Below are 24,382 nucleotides of genomic sequence, written 5' to 3' on the forward strand. Positions count from 1 at the left end.
AGTAAAGAACGTTCATCAATGACAGAGAGTGTATGAACTGAATCATTACTCTCTGTCTGCTTCACGCTCAGGAGGGAATATCATGACTCATCATCGTGGGTAGAGAGACCAAACACTTTAGAAACACATTTCTCAAGTCAAGAACTATAGAAATGATCCCTGAAAGTATAGTCTTAATACTCCTTAGTACAAACAGCAGAGGCCTTGAATGAATCAGTCTTTCTCATCACTGGTGAGCAGATCTTTTTGTTATGGATCCAGCAAGAAGGAGATTTTCTCCTGTCTGGGATCATTTCCAGCTGATCTCTCCTGATAAATTCAGCACAGAATATCAATAGTGTGACATATATGAACTATTATTGATATGTGATATTGCATTGCAGAACCCTTGTACTAATGTCCATCTTCTACATTCTGGCATTTTTAAATGTGAAATGTTTGTTATGTTCCAAATAAATAGATCAATAACACCTCATCAATGCTGAGGCAGGAAAGTGGGAAAAGTATATAAATGTACACCACAACTTGTAGAAGCTTGTTAAGATTCAATGACTGAATAGAAGTTTGCAGAATTCACATAATAATTAAGATTAAGTGAAGATGTTCAGTAATGAAGAGTGATTCACGACCGTAGAAAAGAGCTGCCTTCAAAATATTTACATTTATTTCTATTAACTTTATTTTGTTCCAACATTAGATGGTGTTTGAACAAATGTCCATTATTATGGATGGATATGGACATGTGCCAAATAATCTGCAGAATAGCTTATGGCAGTGGTTCTCAAACGTTTTACACCAAGTACCACCCAGAAAATACTTGGCTCTCCAAGTACCACCATAACGACCAACACTATACAGTAGTATACAGCCTAGTGAGCCGAGGCGTTCATCAAAAACAAGGCAGAGGTTTTACTCCTAAAGAAGTATATTTAATATTGTCAGCCATTGTAACATTTTACACAGTTAGATCAGTAACACTACGCTTAAATATAGGAAAATAAAAGACTGTACTTAAATAATGATTCAATTAAAATATATTGCACAGAAAAGTTAAATAAAACTGTACTGTACTTAAATGTTAAGTAAAGGATGTACTGTACTTGATTAAAAAAAATCAAAACAGGTTGACTGAACTTCAGACACTGCTGTATGGCTGCTTTCTGAACACACACACACACACACACACACACACACACACACACACACACACACACACACACACACACACACACACACACACACACACACACACACACACAGGAAGAACAATCAGATTAAAATAAAACTATGATAAAAAAGATGGTCAATGGATTCTAGCGAATGTCTCTCTATCATTCTACTATAGATCTGGGATCCCCCCTCCCTTCTCGTGTCACATGGCCCCGCTTGAGTCAATCGAAAATGAAACATGGCTGGCATTTCTGGAAATTATGTTTTATTCACGGACTGAGTATTTCAGACGATAAACATTATCAAGTAGATAACGGCTTTAGAAGTGATCGAAGTAACTCCTCTTCCACCGTCCAGTTCATCCATATTAGTAATCAGCGGGCAGCGTGACGGCGGCGTTACGGCGGCAGCGTTACGGCAGCGTTACGGCAGCGTTACGGCGGCGGCGGCACTTCGTGTCACGATCACCCGTAATGGTACGCTTAGCCACCCGCTAACCTCCGGGACTCGACGTGAAAAGTCATTTTACACACAAAATACTTCACTTTTTTCACAAGAATCAGCTTAGATAGGCCTTTTCTCACAGAGCTGCTAAATCCTGTGTTTTCAGGTGCAGTACACACTAAGTTAGGGTATAAACGCTCTACCGTGGGTTGCCGTGACGCAAACCCAGAAATGAGGTCCTTTTGTCGGGGTCAGTCCACAGAAAGCACCGCTGAATAACCGTTTTCACATAAAAACTTTATCTTTTATAAGAACTCGATTGTATATGTCGTTATTCATGGTACAGGGGAGGAATTCTTGGAAATTCATGTTCAGAAACGTTGTCCGGAGCTGTACAGGCGGAGAGGCCCACCATCAGCCGACTGGCACAGCCTGTCACCCCGCAACTGATTAGTTCAGGAGCCGGGACCAAATTTTCAAGAAAAACACTTTATATAGTGAAATATGAAGGTAAAAGCAACCGCAGTGAAAACAGTCAAAATGAGCTTTAGGGCCCAAAGGGTTAAAAACCCCCACCTCTTGCCATCAATTCTTGCCTGCGGCCTTGCATAACTGTTGATGTCAGCACTTTTATAATTATGTCAGTTACCCTTTGGCATACCACTAGAGGGAGCTAGTGGTACTCATACCACACTTTAGGAATGACTGGCTTATGGGTTGTAGTGGAAGTTTGAAATGTCAGTGTTATTATTAACTAATAGATGCACCAGTATTATGATTAGGTCAGTTTCTATTCTTGATTTCAGAGACACTCCACCACTCTGATCATATTCCCTCCATCATTACTCCATGAAGGAAGTAAAGAACATTCATCAATGACAGAGAGTGTATGAACTGAATCATTACTCTCTTTCTGCTTCACGCTCAGGAGGGAATATCATGACTCATCATCGTGGGTAGAGAGACCAAACACTTTAGAAACACATTTCTCAAGTCAAGAACTATAGAAATGATCCCTGAAAGTATAGTCTTAATGCTCCTTAGTACAAACAGCAGAGGCCTTGAATGAATCAGTCTTTCTCATCACTGGTGAGTCAAAGCAACAACAACAATCTATAGAAACGTCTCGTCTCACCAAAAGCAACAAACCACATTATAGGCCGTAAGGTGAACCCTGTTATCGTTTCATCTCGCTCCGACGTCTGCGAACTACACAATCTTTAGCTCATAAAAAAGAACGACTTCTGTTAAGTATACAACCAAAAGTTCGTCGCAAAAAAACCTGCCGATTATTTACGGCGAGGCATTTCATGTCGAACTAGATTCTTCAGAGCGTAATAAGATTGTGGTGGCACGGCTCGTCACGTGATCGTGCTAGACCAATCGCGTAGCTCCATTATGACAACAGCCCGGAACATGGCGACGTCGATAGCTTTATTCAACATCACCCACATAGAGGAATTCTATTATTTTATTTTATGTATCATCCTTGTTGTACCTATTGCTGACTTATTTTTATTTATTTATTCTTCCTACTACTACAGTAGTGTTATTATTTTGTTATTTTCAAGCTGTATTCGATATATTGCTGTATTGTTGTGCTGTCCCTTTGTACTTGATGTGCTGTTGCACAGGAACGTATACCTTGTTCGTTTTGTAAAATTTATTCAATAAAAAAAAACCAAATATATATATATAGAGAGAGAGAGAGAGGAATTCTACCAAAAGTCTTCTAAAGCGGGTCAAATGGATACTAAACAGTGCTTTATACATAACCGCCTCCAAGAAGAACAATGAGGCAAATAGACAATAAGGTGAAATTTTAATGTTCATGTCGTTTTGATCAATAAAGGGCAATAATTGTAGATCAATGACAAGGACCATTCATTTATTAATTCCTTCATTTATTCACTCATAACTAAATACAAAAATGATTAAGCATAAAATAATCTGCATGGAAAACATATATACATATTTACAATATATATAACAGCATACGAAAATGAATGCTAATGTTACCAATGTAATCAATGCAATAGCCTACAATTCTCAGACAATTGCCAACATGCTAGTCCTCACTGTCAGTGTCAGGACAGTTGTCATCTTCCTTCTCCTCGATTTCTTTTGTATTTGAGCAGTGGCAACACCTGCATAAGTCTGTGCAACAGAGTCCTGCAGAGACACATGAACATCTGCCCGTCTCACAGGCACTCTCTTTGCAACTGCAATGTATCACATGCAAAACACTGTCAGGGGCTGGATTTCTTGTCATCCATGTGACTTGTAGGTTTCCATTTTCCAGATGCCAACCATGTCCAGCGGGTGATGGAGCACCTATCTTTTGCTTGACACAAGACCTCAGGTCTGACCTGGATCTAAGTCTTTTTGTCGGATTTGTAGGGCTCGGAGTCGTTCTGCTCGATGTCGATGGGGTGGCCTCGCTTCTTAAGGAGCTTTCCGTGTCATCTCCTCTCTCTCTCTCACGCGCGAGACGGTTTTCCACTTTTGCAATCGCATTCTTGTCAATAAACCTTCGATAACAAGTAGGGTGGAAGGCAGCGTCCTCGGGAATGTTTTCAAAATCCAAATCAAGGCAATGTTTGTAGCTTTCAGCTACGTCTCGGCACTCACCCCTCAACTCGAGCCACCGTCGTAGGCTGTTCCTGTAAGTATCCCAGCGTGCGATTGTGAAATCCTGACCTTTTTCATGTTTCACTGATGCTATGTGCATATAGCACCGTTTATGTCCCGAAGAATTTGCTGTTTTACCACTTTCTGGTAAGTTTTCCTCTTCTTCCGTACTACTCGACGAAACGCCGGACGCTGCCATCTTGGCTTGTGTTGATCAAATTCGGCTCTCCTATTGGTCTAGAACAATCACGTGTCAACCGTGGCACCTCTCGCGGACTAAAATGTTATTACGCCGTGAAGACACTAGTTCTGTATAAAATGCCTCGCCGTAAATAATCGGCAGGATTTTTTGCGACGAACTTTTAGATGTAAGCTTAACATAACTCCTTCTTTTTATGAACCAAAGATTGTGTAGTTCGCAGACGTCGGAACGGAATTCAATTTCTGAAAGACTTTTCGTGGTTCACCTTACGGCCTATTACCAGCAAACTCTACGTCAGTAATTTCTCCAAGTTTTGATCTGAGTTCCTTGTCAAAGTACTTTAGTCTTTTTTCCACTCGTTCCTCCTCAGCTTCACTCGACTGGACTCTACTTTTTATTGACGGGAACAAATGTCCCACACAAAGCGGACGAGAGAGGCGCCTCACGGAGGAGATTAAAGGAGATCAGCTTCTGTTGCCATGGAGACGCTCCCTGCTCAGTGCTTCACGGTGATGTAGCTACCTGACAGGCTAGTTAGCATCGATATGAGCTAACATGCTAGCCATGCTAACTTGGGCGCTCTACCTTTTCTCATTTTATTGAGTGTCTGTGTGCACGTGTACATGTTTGTGTGAATCATGCTTATTGTTGTAAAAAGTTCATATCTTTGTTTTAGTTTTGCCTGAATTTCACCTTTTTGTTTGTTCGCATGATTTTCTTTCACATAAAATAAAACAATTTCTGTATCTGAAATGGATCAAGGCTGAAGTCAAGGCTCATGTTTGCTTTTCCTTTAGAAATCCATAGTTACCCAGGACGCCAGTGATACAAGAGAAAAAACTAACAGAAAATAACTAAACAAATCATATTATAATAGAAAAGAAGATAAAAAGAAAACCTAAAAACTTACTCTAATTTATTCTTCTGAATCATTTCTGATTTCAGTAATTTTTCATTGTAACCATGAATTATTTTAGATTTCAATGTTTTTTTTTGAAGCACAACAGATTTACACAACCTCAAGTCGTTGTGAAGTACATTCCATAATATGAGCAAAAATTAAACATCTATATTTAACATTAGTTCTCGTACAAAGATACCCAATCCTCTTAAATTAAAATAATTATTTTATGTTAATTGAAAGAAAACTTTAATACTGGGAAGACTTTTATTTTTCGATTGAAATACTATTCCTAATGTTTTTAAGTATACAATATCTACAAATGTTAATCGAGAAGATTCTATAAATAGTTTATTTGTGGTTTTCCCAAAGAAGCTTTATTTATTATTCTTAAAAATGGTTTTCTTTAGTTTAATGAGGTTCTATATGTGTTCTGTATATTATTTCCACCAACACCAACTTATAAGTGAGAAATACAGTACAAGCTGTTTGTTTTGTATTTACTACTAATAGTGTTCTATATTCTGCTTCCAAAGTACTTTAGATGACAATTAAGAAAGACAAAGTTCCTTTAATGTTGCAAGTTTGATTTAAAGCTGAACTCAGAAACTATCTTCTGATTTATTGATATTTAACCAGCTACTACTACCACTCTGATCATATTCCCTCCATCATTACTCCATGAAGGGAGCAAAGAACGTTCACCAATGACAGAGAGTGTATGAACTGAATCATTACTCTCTGTCTGCTTCACGCTCAGGAGGGAATATCATGACTCATCATCGTGGGTAGAGAGACCAAACACTTTAGAAACACATTTCTCAAGTCAAGAACTATAGAAATGATCCCTGAAAGTATAGTCTTAATACTCCTTAGTACAAACAGCTGACGCCTTGAATGAATCAGTCTTTCTCATCACTGGTGAGCAGATCTTTTTGTTATGGATCCAGCAAGAAGGAGATTTTCTCCTGTCTGGGATCATTTCCAGCTGATCTCTCCTGATAAATTCAGCACAGAATATCAATAGTGTGACATATATGAACTATTATTGATATGTGATATTGCATTGCAGAACCCTTGTACTAATGTCCATCTTCTACATTCTGGCATTTTTAAATGTGAAATGTTTGTTATGTTCCAAATAAATAGATCAATAACACCTCATCAATGCTGAGGCAGGAAAGTGGGAAAAGTATATAAATGTACACCACAACTTGTAGAAGCTTGTTAAGATTCAATGACTAAATAGAAGTTTGCAGAATTCACATAATAATTAAGATTAAGTGAAGATGTTCAGTAATGAAGAGTGATTCACGACCGTAGAAAAGAGCTGCCTTCAAAATATTTACATTTATTTCTATTAACTTTATTTTGTTCCAACATTAGATGGTGTTTGAACAAATGTCCATTATTATGGATGGATATGGACACGTGCCAAATAATCTGCAGAATAGCTTATGGCAGTGGTTCTCAAACGTTTTACACCAAGTACCACCCAGAAAATACTTGGCTCTCCAAGTACCACCATAACGACCAACACTATACAGTAGTATACAGCCTAGTGAGCCGAGGCGTTCATCAAAAACAAGGCAGAGGTTTTACTCCTAAAGAAGTATATTTAATATTGTCAGCCATTGTAACATTTTACACAGTTAGATCAGTAACACTACGCTTAAATATAGGAAAATAAAAGACTGTACTTAAATAATGATTCAATTAAAATATATTGCACAGAAAAGTTAAATAAAACTGTATTGTACTTAAATGTTAAGTAAAGGATGTACTGTACTTGATTAAAAAAAATCAAAACAGGCTGACTGAACTTCAGACACTGCTGTATGGCTGCTTTCTGAAACACACACACACACACACACACACACACACACACACACACACACACACACACACACACACAGGAAGAACAATCAGATTAAAATAAAACTATGATAAAAAAGATGGTCAATGGATTCTAGCGAATGTCTCTCTATCATTCTACTATAGATCTGGGATCCCCCCTCCCTTCTCGTGTCACATGGCCCCGCTTGAGCCAATCGAAAATGAAACATGGCTGGCATTTCTGGAAATGATGTTTTATTCACGGACTGAGTATTTCAGACGATAAACATTATGAAGTAGATAACGGCTTTAGAAGTGATCGAAGTAACTCCTCTTCCACCGTCCAGTTCATCCATATTAGTAATCAGCAGGCAGCGTGACGGCGGCGTTACGGCGGCAGCGTTACGGCAGCGTGACGGCAGCATGACGGCGGCGGCGGCACTTCGTGTCACGATCACCCGTAATGGTACGCTTAGCCACCCGCTAACCTCCGGGACTCGACGTGAAAAGTCATTTTACACACAAAATACTTCACTTTTTTCACAAGAATCAGCTTAGATAGGCCTTTTCTCACAGAGCTGCTAAATCCTGTGTTTTCAGGTGCAGTACACACTAAGTTAGGGTATAAACGCTCTACCGTGGGTTGCCGTGACGCAAACCCAGAAATGAGGTCCTTTTGTCGGGGTCAGTCCACAGAAAGCACCGCTGAATAACCGTTTTCACATAAAAACTTTATCTTTTATAAGAACTCGATTGTATATGTCGTTATTCATGGTACAGGGGAGGAATTCTTGGAAATTCATGTTCAGAAACGTTGTCCGGAGCTGTACAGGCGGAGAGGCCCACCATCAGCCGACTGGAACAGCCTGTCACCTCGCAACTGATTAGTTCAGGAGCCGGGACCAAATTTTCAAGAAAAACACTTTATATAGTGAAATATGAAGGTAAAAGCAACCACAGTGAAAACAGTCAAAATGAGCTTTAGGGCCCAAAGGGTTAAAAACCCCCACCTCTTGCCATCAATTCTTGCATAACTGTTGATGTCAGCGCTTTTATAATTATGTCAGTTACCCTTTGGCATACCACTAGAGGGAGCTAGTGGTACTCATACCACACTTTAGGAATGACTGGCTTATGGGTTGTAGTGGAAGTTTGAAATGTCAGTGTTATTATTAACTAATAGATGCACCAGTATTATGATTAGGTCAGTTTCTATTCTTGATTTCAGAGACACTCCACCACTCTGATCATATTCCCTCCATCATTACTCCATGAAGGAAGTAAAGAACGTTCATCAATGACAGAGAGTGTATGAACTGAATCATTACTCTCTGTCTGCTTCACATTCAGGAGGGAACATCATGACTCATCATCGTGGGTAGAGAGACCAAACACTTTAGAAACACATTTCTCAAGTCAAGAACTATAGAAATGATCCCTGAAAGTATAGTCTCAATGCTCCTCAGTACAAACAGCAGAGGCCTTGAATGAATCAGTCTTTCTCATCACTGGTGAGTCAAAGCAACAACAACAATCTATAGAAACGTCTCGTCTCACCAAAAGCAACAAACCACATTACCAGCAAACTCTACGTCAGTAATTTCTCCAAGTTTTGATCTGAGTTCCTTGTCAAAGTACTTTAGTCTTTTTTCCACTCGTTCCTCCTCAGCTTCACTCGACTGGACTCTCCTTTTTATTGACGGGAACAAATGTCCCACACAAAGCGGACGAGAGAGGCGCCTCACGGAGGAGATTAAAGGAGATCAGCTTCTGTTGCCATGGAGACGCTCCCTGCTCAGTGCTTCACGGTGATGTAGCTACCTGACAGGCTAGTTAGCATCGATATGAGCTAACATGCTAGCCATGCTAACTTGGGCGCTCTACCTTTTCTCATTTTATTGAGTGTCTGTGTGCACGTGTACATGTTTGTGTGAATCATGCTTATTGTTGTAAAAAGTTCATATCTTTGTTTTAGTTTTGCCTGAATTTCACCTTTTTGTTTGTTCGCATGATTTTCTTTCACATAAAATAAAACAATTTCTGTATCTGAAATGGATCAAGGCTGAAGTCAAGGCTCATGTTTGCTTTTCCTTTAGAAATCCATAGTTACCCAGGACGCCAGTGATACAAGAGAAAAAACTAACAGAAAATAACTAAACAAATCATATTATAATAGAAAAGAAGATAAAAAGAAAACCTAAAAACTTACTCTAATTTATTCTTCTGAATCATTTCTGATTTCAGTAATTTTTCATTGTAACCATGAATTATTTTAGATTTCAATGATTTTTTTTGAAGCACAACAGATTTACACAACCTCAAGTCGTTGTGAAGTACATTCCATAATATGAGCAAAAATTAAACATCTATATTTAACATTAGTTCTCGTACAAAGATACCCAATCCTCTTAAATTAAAATAATTATTTTATGTTAATTGAAAGAAAACTTTAATACTGGGAAGACTTTTATATTTTGATTGAAATACTACTCCTAATGTTTTTAAGTATACAATACCTACAAATGTTAATCGAGAAGATTCTATAAATAGTTTATTTGTGGTTTTCCCAAAGAAGCTTTATTTATTATTCTTAAAAATGGTTTTCTTTAGTTTAATGAGGTTCTATATGTGTTCTGTATATTATTTCCACCAACACCAACTTATAAGTGAGAAATACAGTACAAGCTGTTTGTTTTGTATTTACTACTAATAGTGTTCTATATTCTGCTTCCAAAGTACTTTAGATGACAATTAAGAAAGACAAAGTTCCTTTAATGTTGCAAGTTTGATTTAAAGCTGAACTCAGAAACTATCTTCTGATTTATTGATATTTAACCAGCTACTACTACCACTCTGATCATATTCCCTCCATCATTACTCCATGAAGGAAGTAAAGAACGTTCATCAATGACAGAGAGTGTATGAACTGAATCATTACTCTCTGTCTGCTTCACGCTCAGGAGGGAATATCATGACTCATCATCGTGGGTAGAGAGACCAAACACTTTAGAAACACATTTCTCAAGTCAAGAACTATAGAAATGATCCCTGAAAGTATAGTCTTAATACTCCTTAGTACAAACAGCAGAGGCCTTGAATGAATCAGTCTTTCTCATCACTGGTGAGCAGATCTTTTTGTTATGGATCCAGCAAGAAGGAGATTTTCTCCTGTCTGGGATCATTTCCAGCTGATCTCTCCTGATAAATTCAGCACAGAATATCAATAGTGTGACATATATGAACTATTATTGATATGTGATATTGCATTGCAGAACCCTTGTACTAATGTCCATCTTCTACATTCTGGCATTTTTAAATGTGAAATGTTTGTTATGTTCCAAATAAATAGATCAATAACACCTCATCAATGCTGAGGCAGGAAAGTGGGAAAAGTATATAAATGTACACCACAACTTGTAGAAGCTTGTTAAGATTCAATGACTGAATAGAAGTTGCAGAATTCACATAATAATTAAGATTAAGTGAAGATGTTCAGTAATGAAGAGTGATTCACGACCGTAGAAAAGAGCTGCCTTCAAAATATTTACATTTATTTCTATTAACTTTATTTTGTTCCAACATTAGATGGTGTTTGAACAAATGTCCATTATTATGGATGGATATGGACACGTGCCAAATAATCTGCAGAATAGCTTATGGCAGTGGTTCTCAAACGTTTTACACCAAGTACCACCCAGAAAATACTTGGCTCTCCAAGTACCACCATAACGACCAACACTATACAGTAGTATACAGCCTAGTGAGCCGAGGCGTTCATCAAAAACAAGGCAGAGGTTTTACTCCTAAAGAAGTATATTTAATATTGTCAGCCATTGTAACATTTTACACAGTTAGATCAGTAACACTACGCTTAAATATAGGTTCGCATGATTTTCTTTCACATAAAATAAAACAATTTCTCTATCTGAAATGGATCAAGGCTGAAGTCAAGGCTCATGTTTGCTTTTCCTTTAGAAATCCATAGTTACCCAGGACGCCAGTGATACAAGAGAAAAAACTAACAGAAAATAACTAAACAAATCATATTATAATAGAAAAGAAGATAAAAAGAAAACCTAAATAAAAACTTACTCTAATTTATTCTTCTGAATCATTTCTGATTTCAGTAATTTTTCATTGTAACCATGAATTATTTTAGATTTCAATGTTTTTTTTGAAGCACAACAGATTTACACAACCTCAAGTCGTTGTGAAGTACATTCCATAATATGAGCAAAAATTAAACATCTATATTTAACATTAGTTCTCGTACAAAGATACCCAATCCTCTTAAATTAAAATAATTATTTTATGTTAATTGAAAGAAAACTTTAATACTGGGAAGACTTTTATATTTTGATTGAAATACTATTCCTAATGTTTTTAAGTATACAATATCTACAAATGTTAATCGAGAAGATTCTATAAATAGTTTATTTGTGGTTTTCCCAAAGAAGCTTTATTTATTATTCTTAAAAACGGTTTTCTTTAGTTTAATGAGGTTCTATATGTGTTCTGTATATTATTTCCACCAACACCAACTTACAAGTGAGAAATACAGTACAAGCTGTTTGTTTTGTATTTACTACTAATAGTGTTCTATATTCTGCTTCCAAAGTACTTTAGATGACAATTAAGAAAGACAAAGTTCCTTTAATGTTGCAAGTTTGATTTAAAGCTGAACTCAGAAACTATCTTCTGATTTATTGATATTTAACCAGCTACTACTACCACTCTGATCATATTCCCTCCATCATTACTCCATGAAGGGAGTAAAGAACGTTCATCAATGACAGAGAGTGTATGAACTGAATCATTACTCTCTGCCCGCTTCACGCTCAGGAGGAAATATCACGACTCATCATCGTGGGTAGAGAGACCAAACACTTTAGAAACAAATTTCTCAAGTCAAGAACTATAGAAATGATCCCTGAAAGTATAGTCTTAATACTCCTTAGTACAAACAGCAGAGGCCTTGAATGAATCAGTCTTTCTCATCACTGGTGAGCAGATCTTTTTGTTATGGATCCAGCAAGAAGGAGATTTTCTCCTGTCTGGGATCATTTCCAGCTGATCTCTCCTGATAAATTCAGCACAGAATATCAATAGTGTGACATATATGAACTATTATTGATATGTGATATTGCATTGCAGAACCCTTGTACTAATGTCCATCTTCTACATTCTGGCATTTTTAAATGTGAAATGTTTGTTATGTTCCAAATAAATAGATCAATAACACCTCATCTATGCTGAGGCAGGAAAGTGGGAAAAGTATATAAATGTACACCACAACTTGTAGAAGCTTGTTAAGATTCAATGACTGAATAGAAGTTGCAGAATTCACATAATAATTAAGATTAAGTGAAGATGTTCAGTAATGAAGAGTGATTCACGACCGTAGAAAAGAGCTGCCTTCAAAATATTTACATTTATTTCTATTAATTTTATTTTGTTCCAACATTAGATGGTGTTTGAACAAATGTCCATTATTATGGATGGATATGGACATGTGCCAAATAATCTGCAGAATAGCTTATGGCAGTGGTTCTCAAACGTTTTACACCAAGTACCACCCAGAAAATACTTGGCTCTCCAAGTACCACCATAACGACCAACACTATACAGTAGTATACAGCCTAGTGAGCCGAGGCGTTCATCAAAAACAAGGCAGAGGTTTTACTCCTAAAGAAGTATATTTAATATTGTCAGCCATTGTAACATTTTACACAGTTAGATCAGTAACACTACGCTTAAATATAGGAAAATAAAAGACTGTACTTAAATAATGATTCAATTAAAATATATTGCACAGAAAAGTTAAATAAAACTGTACTGTACTTAAATGTTAAGTAAAGGATGTACTGTACTTGATTAAAAAAAATCAAAACAGGTTGACTGAACTTCAGACACTGCTGTATGGCTGCTTTCTGAAACACACACACACACACACACACACACACACACACACACACACACACACACACACACACACACACACACACACACACACACACACACACACAGGAAGAACAATCAGATTAAAATAAAACTATGATAAAAAAGATGGTCAATGGATTCTAGCGAATGTCTCTCTATCATTCTACTATAGATCTGGGATCCCCCCTCCCTTCTCGTGTCACATGGCCCCGCTTGAGTCAATCGAAAATGAAACATGGCTGGTATTTCTGGAAATTATGTTTTATTCACGGACTGAGTATTTCAGACGATAAACATTATCAAGTAGATAACGGCTTTAGAAGTGATCGAAGTAACTCCTCTTCCACCGTCCAGTTCATCCATATTAGTAATCAGCGGGCAGCGTGATGGCGGCGTTACGGCGGCAGCGTTACGGCAGCATGACGGCGGCGGCGGCACTTCGTGTCACGATCACCCGTAATGGTACGCTTAGCCACCCGCTAACCTCCGGGACTCGACGTGAAAAGTCATTTTACACACAAAATACTTCACTTTTTTCACAAGAATCAGCTTAGATAGGCCTTTTCTCACAGAGCTGCTAAATCCTGTGTTTTCAGGTGCAGTACACACTAAGTTAGGGTATAAACGCTCTACCGTGGGTTGCCGTGACGCAAACCCAGAAATGAGGTCCTTTTGTTGGGGTCAGTCCACAGAAAGCACCGCTGAATAACCGTTTTCACATAAAAACTTTATCTTTTATAAGAACTCGATTGTATATGTCGTTATTCATGGTACAGGGGAGGAATTCTTGGAAATTCATGTTCAGAAACGTTGTCCGGAGCTGTACAGGCGGAGAGGCCCACCATCAGCCGACTGGCACAGCCTGTCACCCCGCAACTGATTAGTTCAGGAGCCGGTACCAAATTTTCAAGAAAAACACTTTATATAGTGAAATATGAAGGTAAAAGCAACCACAGTGAAAACAGTCAAAATGAGCTTTAGGGCCCAAAGGGTTAAAAACCCCCACCTCTTGCCATCAATTCTTGCCTGCGGCCTTGCATAACTGTTGATGTCAGCACTTTTATAATTATGTCAGTTACCCTTTGGCATACCACTAGAGGGAGCTAGTGGTACTCATACCACACTTTAGGAATGACTGGCTTATGGGTTGTAGTGGAAGTTTGAAATGTCAGTGTTATTATTAACTAATAGATGCACCAGTATTATGATTAGGTCAGTTTCTATTCTTGATTTCAGAGACACTCCACCACTCTGATCATATTCCCTCCATCATTACTCCATGAAGGAAGTAAAGAACATTCATCAATGACAGAGAGTGTATGAACTGAATCATTACTCTCTTTCTGCTTCACGCTCAGGAGGGAATATCATGACTCATCATCGTGGGTAGAGAGACCAAACACTTTAGAAACACATTTCTCAAGTCAAGAACTATAGAAATGATCCCTGAAAGTATAGTCTTAATGCTCCTTAGTACAAACAGCAGAGGCCTTGAATGAATCAGTCTTTCTCATCACTGGTGAGTCAAAGCAACAACAACAATCTATAGAAACGTCTCGTCTCACCAAAAGCAACAAACCACATTATAGGCCGTAAGGTGAACCCTGTTATCGTTTCATCTCGCTCCGACGTCTGCGAACTACACAATCTTTAGCTCATAAAAAAGAACGACTTCTGTTAAGTATACAACCAAAAGTTCGTCGCAAAAAAACCTGCCGATTATTTACGGCGAGGCATTTCATGTCGAACTAGATTCTTCAGAGCGTAATAAGATTGTGGTGGCACGGCTCGTCACGTGATCGTGCTAGACCAATCGCGTAGCTCCATTATGACAACAGCCCGGAACATGGCGACGTCGATAGCTTTATTCAACATCACCCACATAGAGGAATTCTATTATTTTATTTTATCTATCATCCTTGTTGTACCTATTGCTGACTTATTTTTATTTATTTATTCTTCCTACTACTACAGTAGTGTTATTATTTTGTTATTTTCAAGCTGTATTCGATATATTGCTGTATTGTTGTGCTGTCCCTTTGTACTTGATGTGCTGTTGCACAGGAACGTATACCTTGTTCGTTTTGTAAAATTTATTCAATAAAAAAAAACCAAATATATATATATAGAGAGAGAGAGAGAGGAATTCTACCAAAAGTCTTCTAAAGCGGGTCAAATGGATACTAAACAGTGCTTTATACATAACCGCCTCCAAGAAGAACAATGAGGCAAATAGACAATAAGGTGAAATTTTAATGTTCATGTCGTTTTGATCAATAAAGGGCAATAATTGTAGATCAATGACAAGGACCATTCATTTATTAATTCCTTCATTTATTCACTCATAACTAAATACAAAAATGATTAAGCATAAAATAATCTGCATGGAAAACATATATACATATTTACAATATATATAACAGCATACGAAAATGAATGCTAATGTTACCAATGTAATCAATGCAATAGCCTACAATTCTCAGACAATTGCCAACATGCTAGTCCTCACTGTCAGTGTCAGGACAGTTGTCATCTTCCTTCTCCTCGATTTCTTTTGTATTTGAGCAGTGGCAACACCTGCATAAGTCTGTGCAACAGAGTCCTGCAGAGACACATGAACATCTGCCCGTCTCACAGGCACTCTCTTTGCAACTGCAATGTATCACATGCAAAACACTGTCAGGGGCTGGATTTCTTGTCATCCATGTGACTTGTAGGTTTCCATTTTCCAGATGCCAACCATGTCCAGCGGGTGATGGAGCACCTATCTTTTGCTTGACACAAGACCTCAGGTCTGACCTGGATCTAAGTCTTTTTGTCGGATTTGTAGGGCTCGGAGTCGTTCTGCTCGATGTCGATGGGGTGGCCTCGCTTCTTAAGGAGCTTTCCGTGTCATCTCCTCTCTCTCTCTCACGCGCGAGACGGTTTTCCACTTTTGCAATCGCATTCTTGTCAATAAACCTTCGATAACAAGTAGGGTGGAAGGCAGCGTCCTCGGGAATGTTTTCAAAATCCAAATCAAGGCAATGTTTGTAGCTTTCAGCTACGTCTCGGCACTCACCCCTCAACTCGAGCCACCGTCGTAGGCTGTTCCTGTAAGTATCCCAGCGTGCGATTGTGAAATCCTGACCTTTTTCATGTTTCACTGATGCTATGTGCATATAGCACCGTTTATGTCCCGAAGAATTTGCTGTTTTACCACTTTCTGGTAAGTTTTCCTCTTCTTCCGTACTACTCGACGAAACGCCGGACGCTGCCATCTTGGCTTGTGTTGATCAAATTCGGCTCTCCTATTGGTCTAGAACAATCACGTGTCAACCGTGGCACCTCTCGCGGACTAAAATGTTATTACGCCGTGAAGACACTAGTTCTGTATAAAATGCCTCGCCGTAAATAATCGGCAGGATTTTTTGCGACGAACTTTTAGATGTAAGCTTAACATAACTCCTTCTTTTTATGAACCAAAGATTGTGTAGTTCGCAGACGTCGGAACGGAATTCAATTTCTGAAAGACTTTTCGTGGTTCACCTTACGGCCTATTACCAGCAAACTCTACGTCAGTAATTTCTCCAAGTTTTGATCTGAGTTCCTTGTCAAAGTACTTTAGTCTTTTTTCCACTCGTTCCTCCTCAGCTTCACTCGACTGGACTCTCCTTTTTATTGACGGGAACAAATGTCCCACACAAAGCGGACGAGAGAGGCGCCTCACGGAGGAGATTAAAGGAGATCAGCTTCTGTTGCCATGGAGACGCTCCCTGCTCAGTGCTTCACGGTGATGTAGCTACCTGACAGGCTAGTTAGCATCGATATGAGCTAACATGCTAGCCATGCTAACTTGGGCGCTCTACCTTTTCTCATTTTATTGAGTGTCTGTGTGCACGTGTACATGTTTGTGTGAATCATGCTTATTGTTGTAAAAAGTTCATATCTTTGTTTTAGTTTTGCCTGAATTTCACCTTTTTGTTTGTTCGCATGATTTTCTTTCACATAAAATAAAACAATTTCTGTATCTGAAATGGATCAAGGCTGAAGTCAAGGCTCATGTTTGCTTTTCCTTTAGAAATCCATAGTTACCCAGGACGCCAGTGATACAAGAGAAAAAACTAACAGAAAATAACTAAACAAATCATATTATAATAGAAAAGAAGATAAAAAGAAAACCTAAAAACTTACTCTAATTTATTCTTCTGAATCATTTCTGATTTCAGTAATTTTTCATTGTAACCATGAATTATTTTAGATTTCAATGTTTTTTTTTGAAGCACAACAGATTTACACAACCTCAAGTCGTTGTGAAGTACATTCCATAATATGAGCAAAAATTAAACATCTATATTTAACATTAGTTCTCGTACAAAGATACCCAATCCTCTTAAATTAAAATAATTATTTTATGTTAATTGAAAGAAAACTTTAATACTGGGAAGACTTTTATTTTTCGATTGAAATACTATTCCTAATGTTTTTAAGTATACAATATCTACAAATGTTAATCGAGAAGATTCTATAAATAGTTTATTTGTGGTTTTCCCAAAGAAGCTTTATTTATTATTCTTAAAAATGGTTTTCTTTAGTTTAATGAGGTTCTATATGTGTTCTGTATATTATTTCCACCAACACCAACTTATAAGTGAGAAATACAGTACAAGCTGTTTGTTTTGTATTTACTACTAATAGTGTTCTATATTCTGCTTCCAAAGTACTTTAGATGACAATTAAGAAAGACAAAGTTCCTTTAATGTTGCAAGTTTGATTTAAAGCTGAACTCAGAAACTATCTTCTGATTTATTGATATTTAACCAGCTACTACTACCACTCTGATCATATTCCCTCCATCATTACTCCATGAAGGGAGCAAAGAACATTCATCAATGACAGAGAGTGTATGAACTGAATCATTACTCTCTGTCTGCTTCACGCTCAGGAGGGAATATCATGACTCATCATCGTGGGTAGAGAGACCAAACACTTTAGAAACACATTTCTCAAGTCAAGAACTATAGAAATGATCCCTGAAAGTATAGTCTTAATACTCCTTAGTACAAACAGCTGACGCCTTGAATGAATCAGTCTTTCTCATCACTGGTGAGCAGATCTTTTTGTTATGGATCCAGCAAGAAGGAGATTTTCTCCTGTCTGGGATCATTTCCAGCTGATCTCTCCTGATAAATTCAGCACAGAATATCAATAGTGTGACATATATGAACTATTATTGATATGTGATATTGCATTGCAGAACCCTTGTACTAATGTCCATCTTCTACATTCTGGCATTTTTAAATGTGAAATGTTTGTTATGTTCCAAATAAATAGATCAATAACACCTCATCTATGCTGAGGCAGGAAAGTGGGAAAAGTATATAAATGTACACCACAACTTGTAGAAGCTTGTTAAGATTCAATGACGGAATAGAAGTTGCAGAATTCACATAATAATTAAGATTAAGTGAAGATGTTCAGTAATGAAGAGTGATTCACGACCGTAGAAAAGAGCTGCCTTCAAAATATTTACATTTATTGCTATTAACTTTATTTTGTTCCAACATTAGATGGTGTTTGAACAAATGTCCATTATTATGGATGGATATGGACATGTGCCAAATAATCTGCAGAATAGCTTATGGCAGTGGTTCTCAAACGTTTTACACCAAGTACCACCCAGAAAATACTTGGCTCTCCAAGTACCACCATAACGACCAACACTATACAGTAGTATACAGCCTAGTGAGCCGAGGCGTTCATCAAAAACAAGGCAGAGGTTTTACTCCTAAAGAAGTATATTTAATATTGTCAGCCATTGTAACATTTTACACAGTTAGATCAGTAACACTACGCTTAAATATAGGAAAATAAAAGACTGTACTTAAATAATGATTCAATTAAAATATATTGCACAGAAAAGTTAAATAAAACTGTACTGTACTTAAATGTTAAGTAAAGGATGTACTGTACTTGATTAAAAAAAATCAAAACAGGCTGACTGAACTTCAGACACTGCTGTATGGCTGCTTTCTGAAACACACACACACACACACACACACACACACACACACACACACACACACACACACACACACACACAGGAAGAACAATCAGATTAAAATAAAACTATGATAAAAAAGATGGTCAATGGATTCTAGCGAATGTCTCTCTATCATTCTACTATAGATCTGGGATCCCCCCTCCCTTCTCGTGTCACATGGCCCCGCTTGAGCCAATCGAAAATGAAACATGGCTGGTATTTCTGGAAATGATGTTTTATTCACGGACTGAGTATTTCAGACGATAAACATTATGAAGTAGATAACGGCTTTAGAAGTGATCGAAGTAACTCCTCTTCCACCGTCCAGTTCATCCATATTAGTAATCAGCGGGCAGCGTTACGGCGGCGTGACGGCGGCAGCGTTACGGCAGCGTTACGGCGGCGGCGGCACTTCGTGTCACGATTGCCCGTAATGCTACGCTTAGCCACCCGCTAACCTCCGGGACTCGACGTGAAAAGTCATTTTACACACAAAATACTTCACTTTTTTCACAAGAATCAGCTTAGATAGGCCTTTTCTCACAGAGCTGCTAAATCCTGTGTTTTCAGGTGCAGTACACACTAAGTTAGGGTATAAACGCTCTACCGTGGGTTGCCGTGACGCAAACCCAGAAATGAGGTCCTTTTGTCGGGGTCAGTCCACAGAAAGCACAGCTGAATAACCGTTTTCACATAAAAACTTTATCTTTTATAAGAACTCGATTGTATATGTCGTTATTCATGGTACAGGGGAGGAATTCTTGGAAATTCATGTTCAGAAACGTTGTCCGGAGCTGTACAGGCGGAGAGGCCCACCATCAGCCGACTGGCACAGCCTGTCACCCCGCAACTGATTAGTTCAGGAGCCGGGACCAAATTTTCAAGAAAAACACTTTATATAGTGAAATATGAAGGTAAAAGCAACCACAGTGAAAACAGTCAAAATGAGCTTTAGGGCCCAAAGGGTTAAAAACCCCCACCTCTTGCCATCAATTCTTGCATAACTGTTGATGTCAGCGCTTTTATAATTATGTCAGTTACCCTTTGGCATACCACTAGAGGGAGCTAGTGGTACTCATACCACACTTTAGGAATGACTGGCTTATGGGTTGTAGTGGAAGTTTGAAATGTCAGTGTTATTATTAACTAATAGATGCACCACTATTATGATTAGGTCAGTTTCTATTCTTGATTTCAGAGACACTCCACCACTCTGATCATATTCCCTCCATCATTACTTCATGAAGGAAGTAAAGAACGTTCATCAATGACAGAGAGTGTATGAACTGAATCATTACTCTCTGTCTGCTTCACGCTCAGGAGGGAATATCACGACTCATCATCGTGGGTAGAGAGACCAAACACTTTAGAAACACATTTCTCAAGTCAAGAACTATAGAAATGATCCCTGAAAGTATAGTCTTAATACTCCTCAGAACAAACAGCAGAGGCCTTGAATGAATCAGTCTTTCTCATCACTGGTGAGTCAAAGCAACAACAACAATCTATAGAAACGTCTCGTCTCACCAAAAGCAACAAACCACATTACCAGCAAACTCTACGTCAGTAATTTCTCCAAGTTTTGATCTGAGGTCCTTGTCAAAGTACTTTAGTCTTTTTTCCACTCGTTCCTCCTCAGCTTCACTCGACTGGACTCTCCTTTTTATTGACGGGAACAAATGTCCCACACAAAGCGGACGAGAGAGGCGCCTCACGGAGGAGATTAAAGGAGATCAGCTTCTGTTGCCATGGAGACGCTCCCTGCTCAGTGCTTCACGGTGATGTAGCTACCTGACAGGCTAGTTAGCATCGATATGAGCTAACATGCTAGCCATGCTAACTTGGGCGCTCTACCTTTTCTCATTTTATTGAGTGTCTGTGTGCACGTGTACATGTTTGTGTGAATCATGCTTATTGTTGTAAAAAGTTCATATCTTTGTTTTAGTTTTGCCTGAATTTCACCTTTTTGTTTGTTCGCATGATTTTCTTTCACATAAAATAAAACAATTTCTGTATCTGAAATGGATCAAGGCTGAAGTCAAGGCTCATGTTTGCTTTTCCTTTAGAAATCCATAGTTACCCAGGACGCCAGTGATACAAGAGAAAAAACTAACAGAAAATAACTAAACAAATCATATTATAATAGAAAAGAAGATAAAAAGAAAACCTAAATAAAAACTTACTCTAATTTATTCTTCTGAATCATTTCTGATTTCAGTAATTTTTCATTGTAACCATGAATTATTTTAGATTTCAATGTTTTTTTTTGAAGCACAACAGATTTACAACCTCAAGTCGTTGTGAAGTACATTCCATAATATGAGCAAAAATTAAACATCTATATTTAACATTAGTTCTCGTACAAAGATACCCAATCCTCTTAAATTAAAATAATTATTTTATGTTAATTGAAAGAAAACTTTAATACTGGGAAGACTTTTATTTTTCGATTGAAATACTATTCCTAATGTTTTTAAGTATACAATATCTACAAATGTTAATCGAGAAGATTCTATAAATAGTTTATTTGTGGTTTTCCCAAAGAAGCTTTATTTATTATTCTTAAAAACGGTTTTCTTTAGTTTAATGAGGTTCTATATGTGTTCTGTATATTATTTCCACCAACACCAACTTATAAGTGAGAAATACAGTACAAGCTGTTTGTTTTGTATTTACTACTAATAGTGTTCTATATTCTGCTTCCAAAGTACTTTAGATGACAATTAAGAAAGACAAAGTTCCTTTAATGTTGCAAGTTTGATTTAAAGCTGAACTCAGAAACTATCTTCTGATTTATTGATATTTAACCAGCTACTACTACCACTCTGATCATATTCCCTCCATCATTACTCCATGAAGGGAGCAAAGAACGTTCATCAATGACAGAGAGTGTATGAACTGAATCATTACTCTCTGCCCGCTTCACGCTCAGGAGGAAATATCACGACTCATCATCGTGGGTAGAGAGACCAAACACTTTAGAAACACATTTCTCAAGTCAAGAACTATAGAAATGATCCCTGAAAGTATAGTCTTAATACTCCTTAGTACAAACAGCAGAGGCCTTGAATGAATCAGTCTTTCTCATCACTGGTGAGCAGATCTTTTTGTTATGGATCCAGCAAGAAGGAGATTTTCTCCTGTCTGGGATCATTTCCAGCTGATCTCTCCTGATAAATTCAGCACAGAATATCAATAGTGTGACATATATGAACTATTATTGATATGTGATATTGCATTGCAGAACCCTTGTACTAATGTCCATCTTCTACATTCTGGCATTTTTAAATGTGACATGTTTGTTATGTTCCAAATAAATAGATCAATAACACCTCATCAATGCTGAGGCAGGAAAGTGGGAAAAGTATATAAATGTACACCACAACTTGTAGAAGCTTGTTAAGATTCAATGACGGAATAGAAGTTTGCAGAATTCACATAATAATTAAGATTAAGTGAAGATGTTCAGTAATGAAGAGTGATTCACGACCGTAGAAAAGAGCTGCCTTCAAAATATTTACATTTATTTCTATTAATTTTATTTTGTTCCAACATTAGATGGTGTTTGAACAAATGTCCATTATTATGGATGGATATGGACATGTGCCAAATAATCTGCAGAATAGCTTATGGCAGTGGTTCTCAAACGTTTTACACCAAGTACCACCCAGAAAATACTTGGCTCCCCAAGTACCACCATAACGACCAACACTATACAGTAGTATACAGCCTAGTGAGCCGAGGCGTTCATCAAAAACAAGGCAGAGGTTTTACTCCTAAAGAAGTATATTTAATATTGTCAGCCATTGTAACATTTTACACAGTTAGATCAGTAACACTACGCTTAAATATAGGAAAATAAAAGACTGTACTTAAATAATGATTCAATTAAAATATATTGCACAGAAAAGTTAAATAAAACTGTACTGTACTTAAATGTTAAGTAAAGGATGTACTGTACTTGATTAAAAAAAATCAAAACAGGCTGACTGAACTTCAGACACTGCTGTATGGCTGCTTTCTGAAACACACACACACACACACACACACACACACACACACACACACACACACACACACACACACACACAGGAAGAACAATCAGATTAAAATAAAACTATGATAAAAAAGATGGTCAATGGATTCTAGCGAATGTCTCTCTATCATTCTACTATAGATCTGGGATCCCCCCTCCCTTCTCGTGTCACATGGCCCCGCTTGAGTCAATCGAAAATGAAACATGGCTGGTATTTCTGGAAATGATGTTATATTCACGGACTGAGTATTTCAGACGATAAACATTATGAAGTAGATAACGGCTTTAGAAGTGATCGAAGTAACTCCTCTTCCACCGTCCAGTTCATCCATATTAGTAATCAGCGGGCAGCGTTACGGCGGCGTGACGGCGGCGGCGGCACTTCGTGTCACGATTGCCCGTAATGCTACGCTTAGCCACCCGCTAACCTCCGGGACTCGACGTGAAAAGTCATTTTACACACAAAATACTTCACTTTTTTCACAAGAATCAGCTTAGATAGGCCTTTTCTCACAGAGCTGCTAAATCCCGTGTTTTCAGGTGCAGTACACACTAAGTTAGGGTATAAACGCTCTACCGTGGGTTGCCGTGACGCGAACCCAGAAATGAGGTCCTTTTGTTGGGGTCAGTCCACAGAAAGCACCGCTGAATAACCGTTTTCACATAAAAACTTTATCTTTTATAAGAACTCGATTGTATATGTCGTTATTCATGGTACAGGGGAGGAATTCTTGGAAATTCATGTTCAGAAACGTTGTCCGGAGCTGTACAGGCGGAGAGGCCCACCATCAGCCGACTGGCACAGCCTGTCACCTCGCAACTGATTAGTTCAGGAGCCGGTACCAAATTTTCAAGAAAAACACTTTATATAGTGAAATATGAAGGTAAAAGCAACCACAGTGAAAACAGTCAAAATGAGCTTTAGGGCCCAAAGGGTTAAAAACCCCCACCTCTTGCCATCAATTCTTGCCTGCAGCCTTGCATAACTGTTGATGTCAGCACTTTTATAATTATGTCAGTTACCCTTTGGCATACCACTAGAGGGAGCTAGTGGTACTCATACCACACTTTAGGAATGACTGGCTTATGGGTTGTAGTGGAAGTTTGAAATGTCAGTGTTATTATTAACTAATAGATGCACCAGTATTATGATTAGGTCAGTTTCTATTCTTGATTTCAGAGACACTCCACCACTCTGAT

Source organism: Lipophrys pholis (assembly GCF_963383615.2).
Source record: "Lipophrys pholis genome assembly, chromosome: 5".
In the NCBI taxonomy this organism is placed as follows: Eukaryota; Metazoa; Chordata; class Actinopteri; order Blenniiformes; family Blenniidae; genus Lipophrys; species Lipophrys pholis.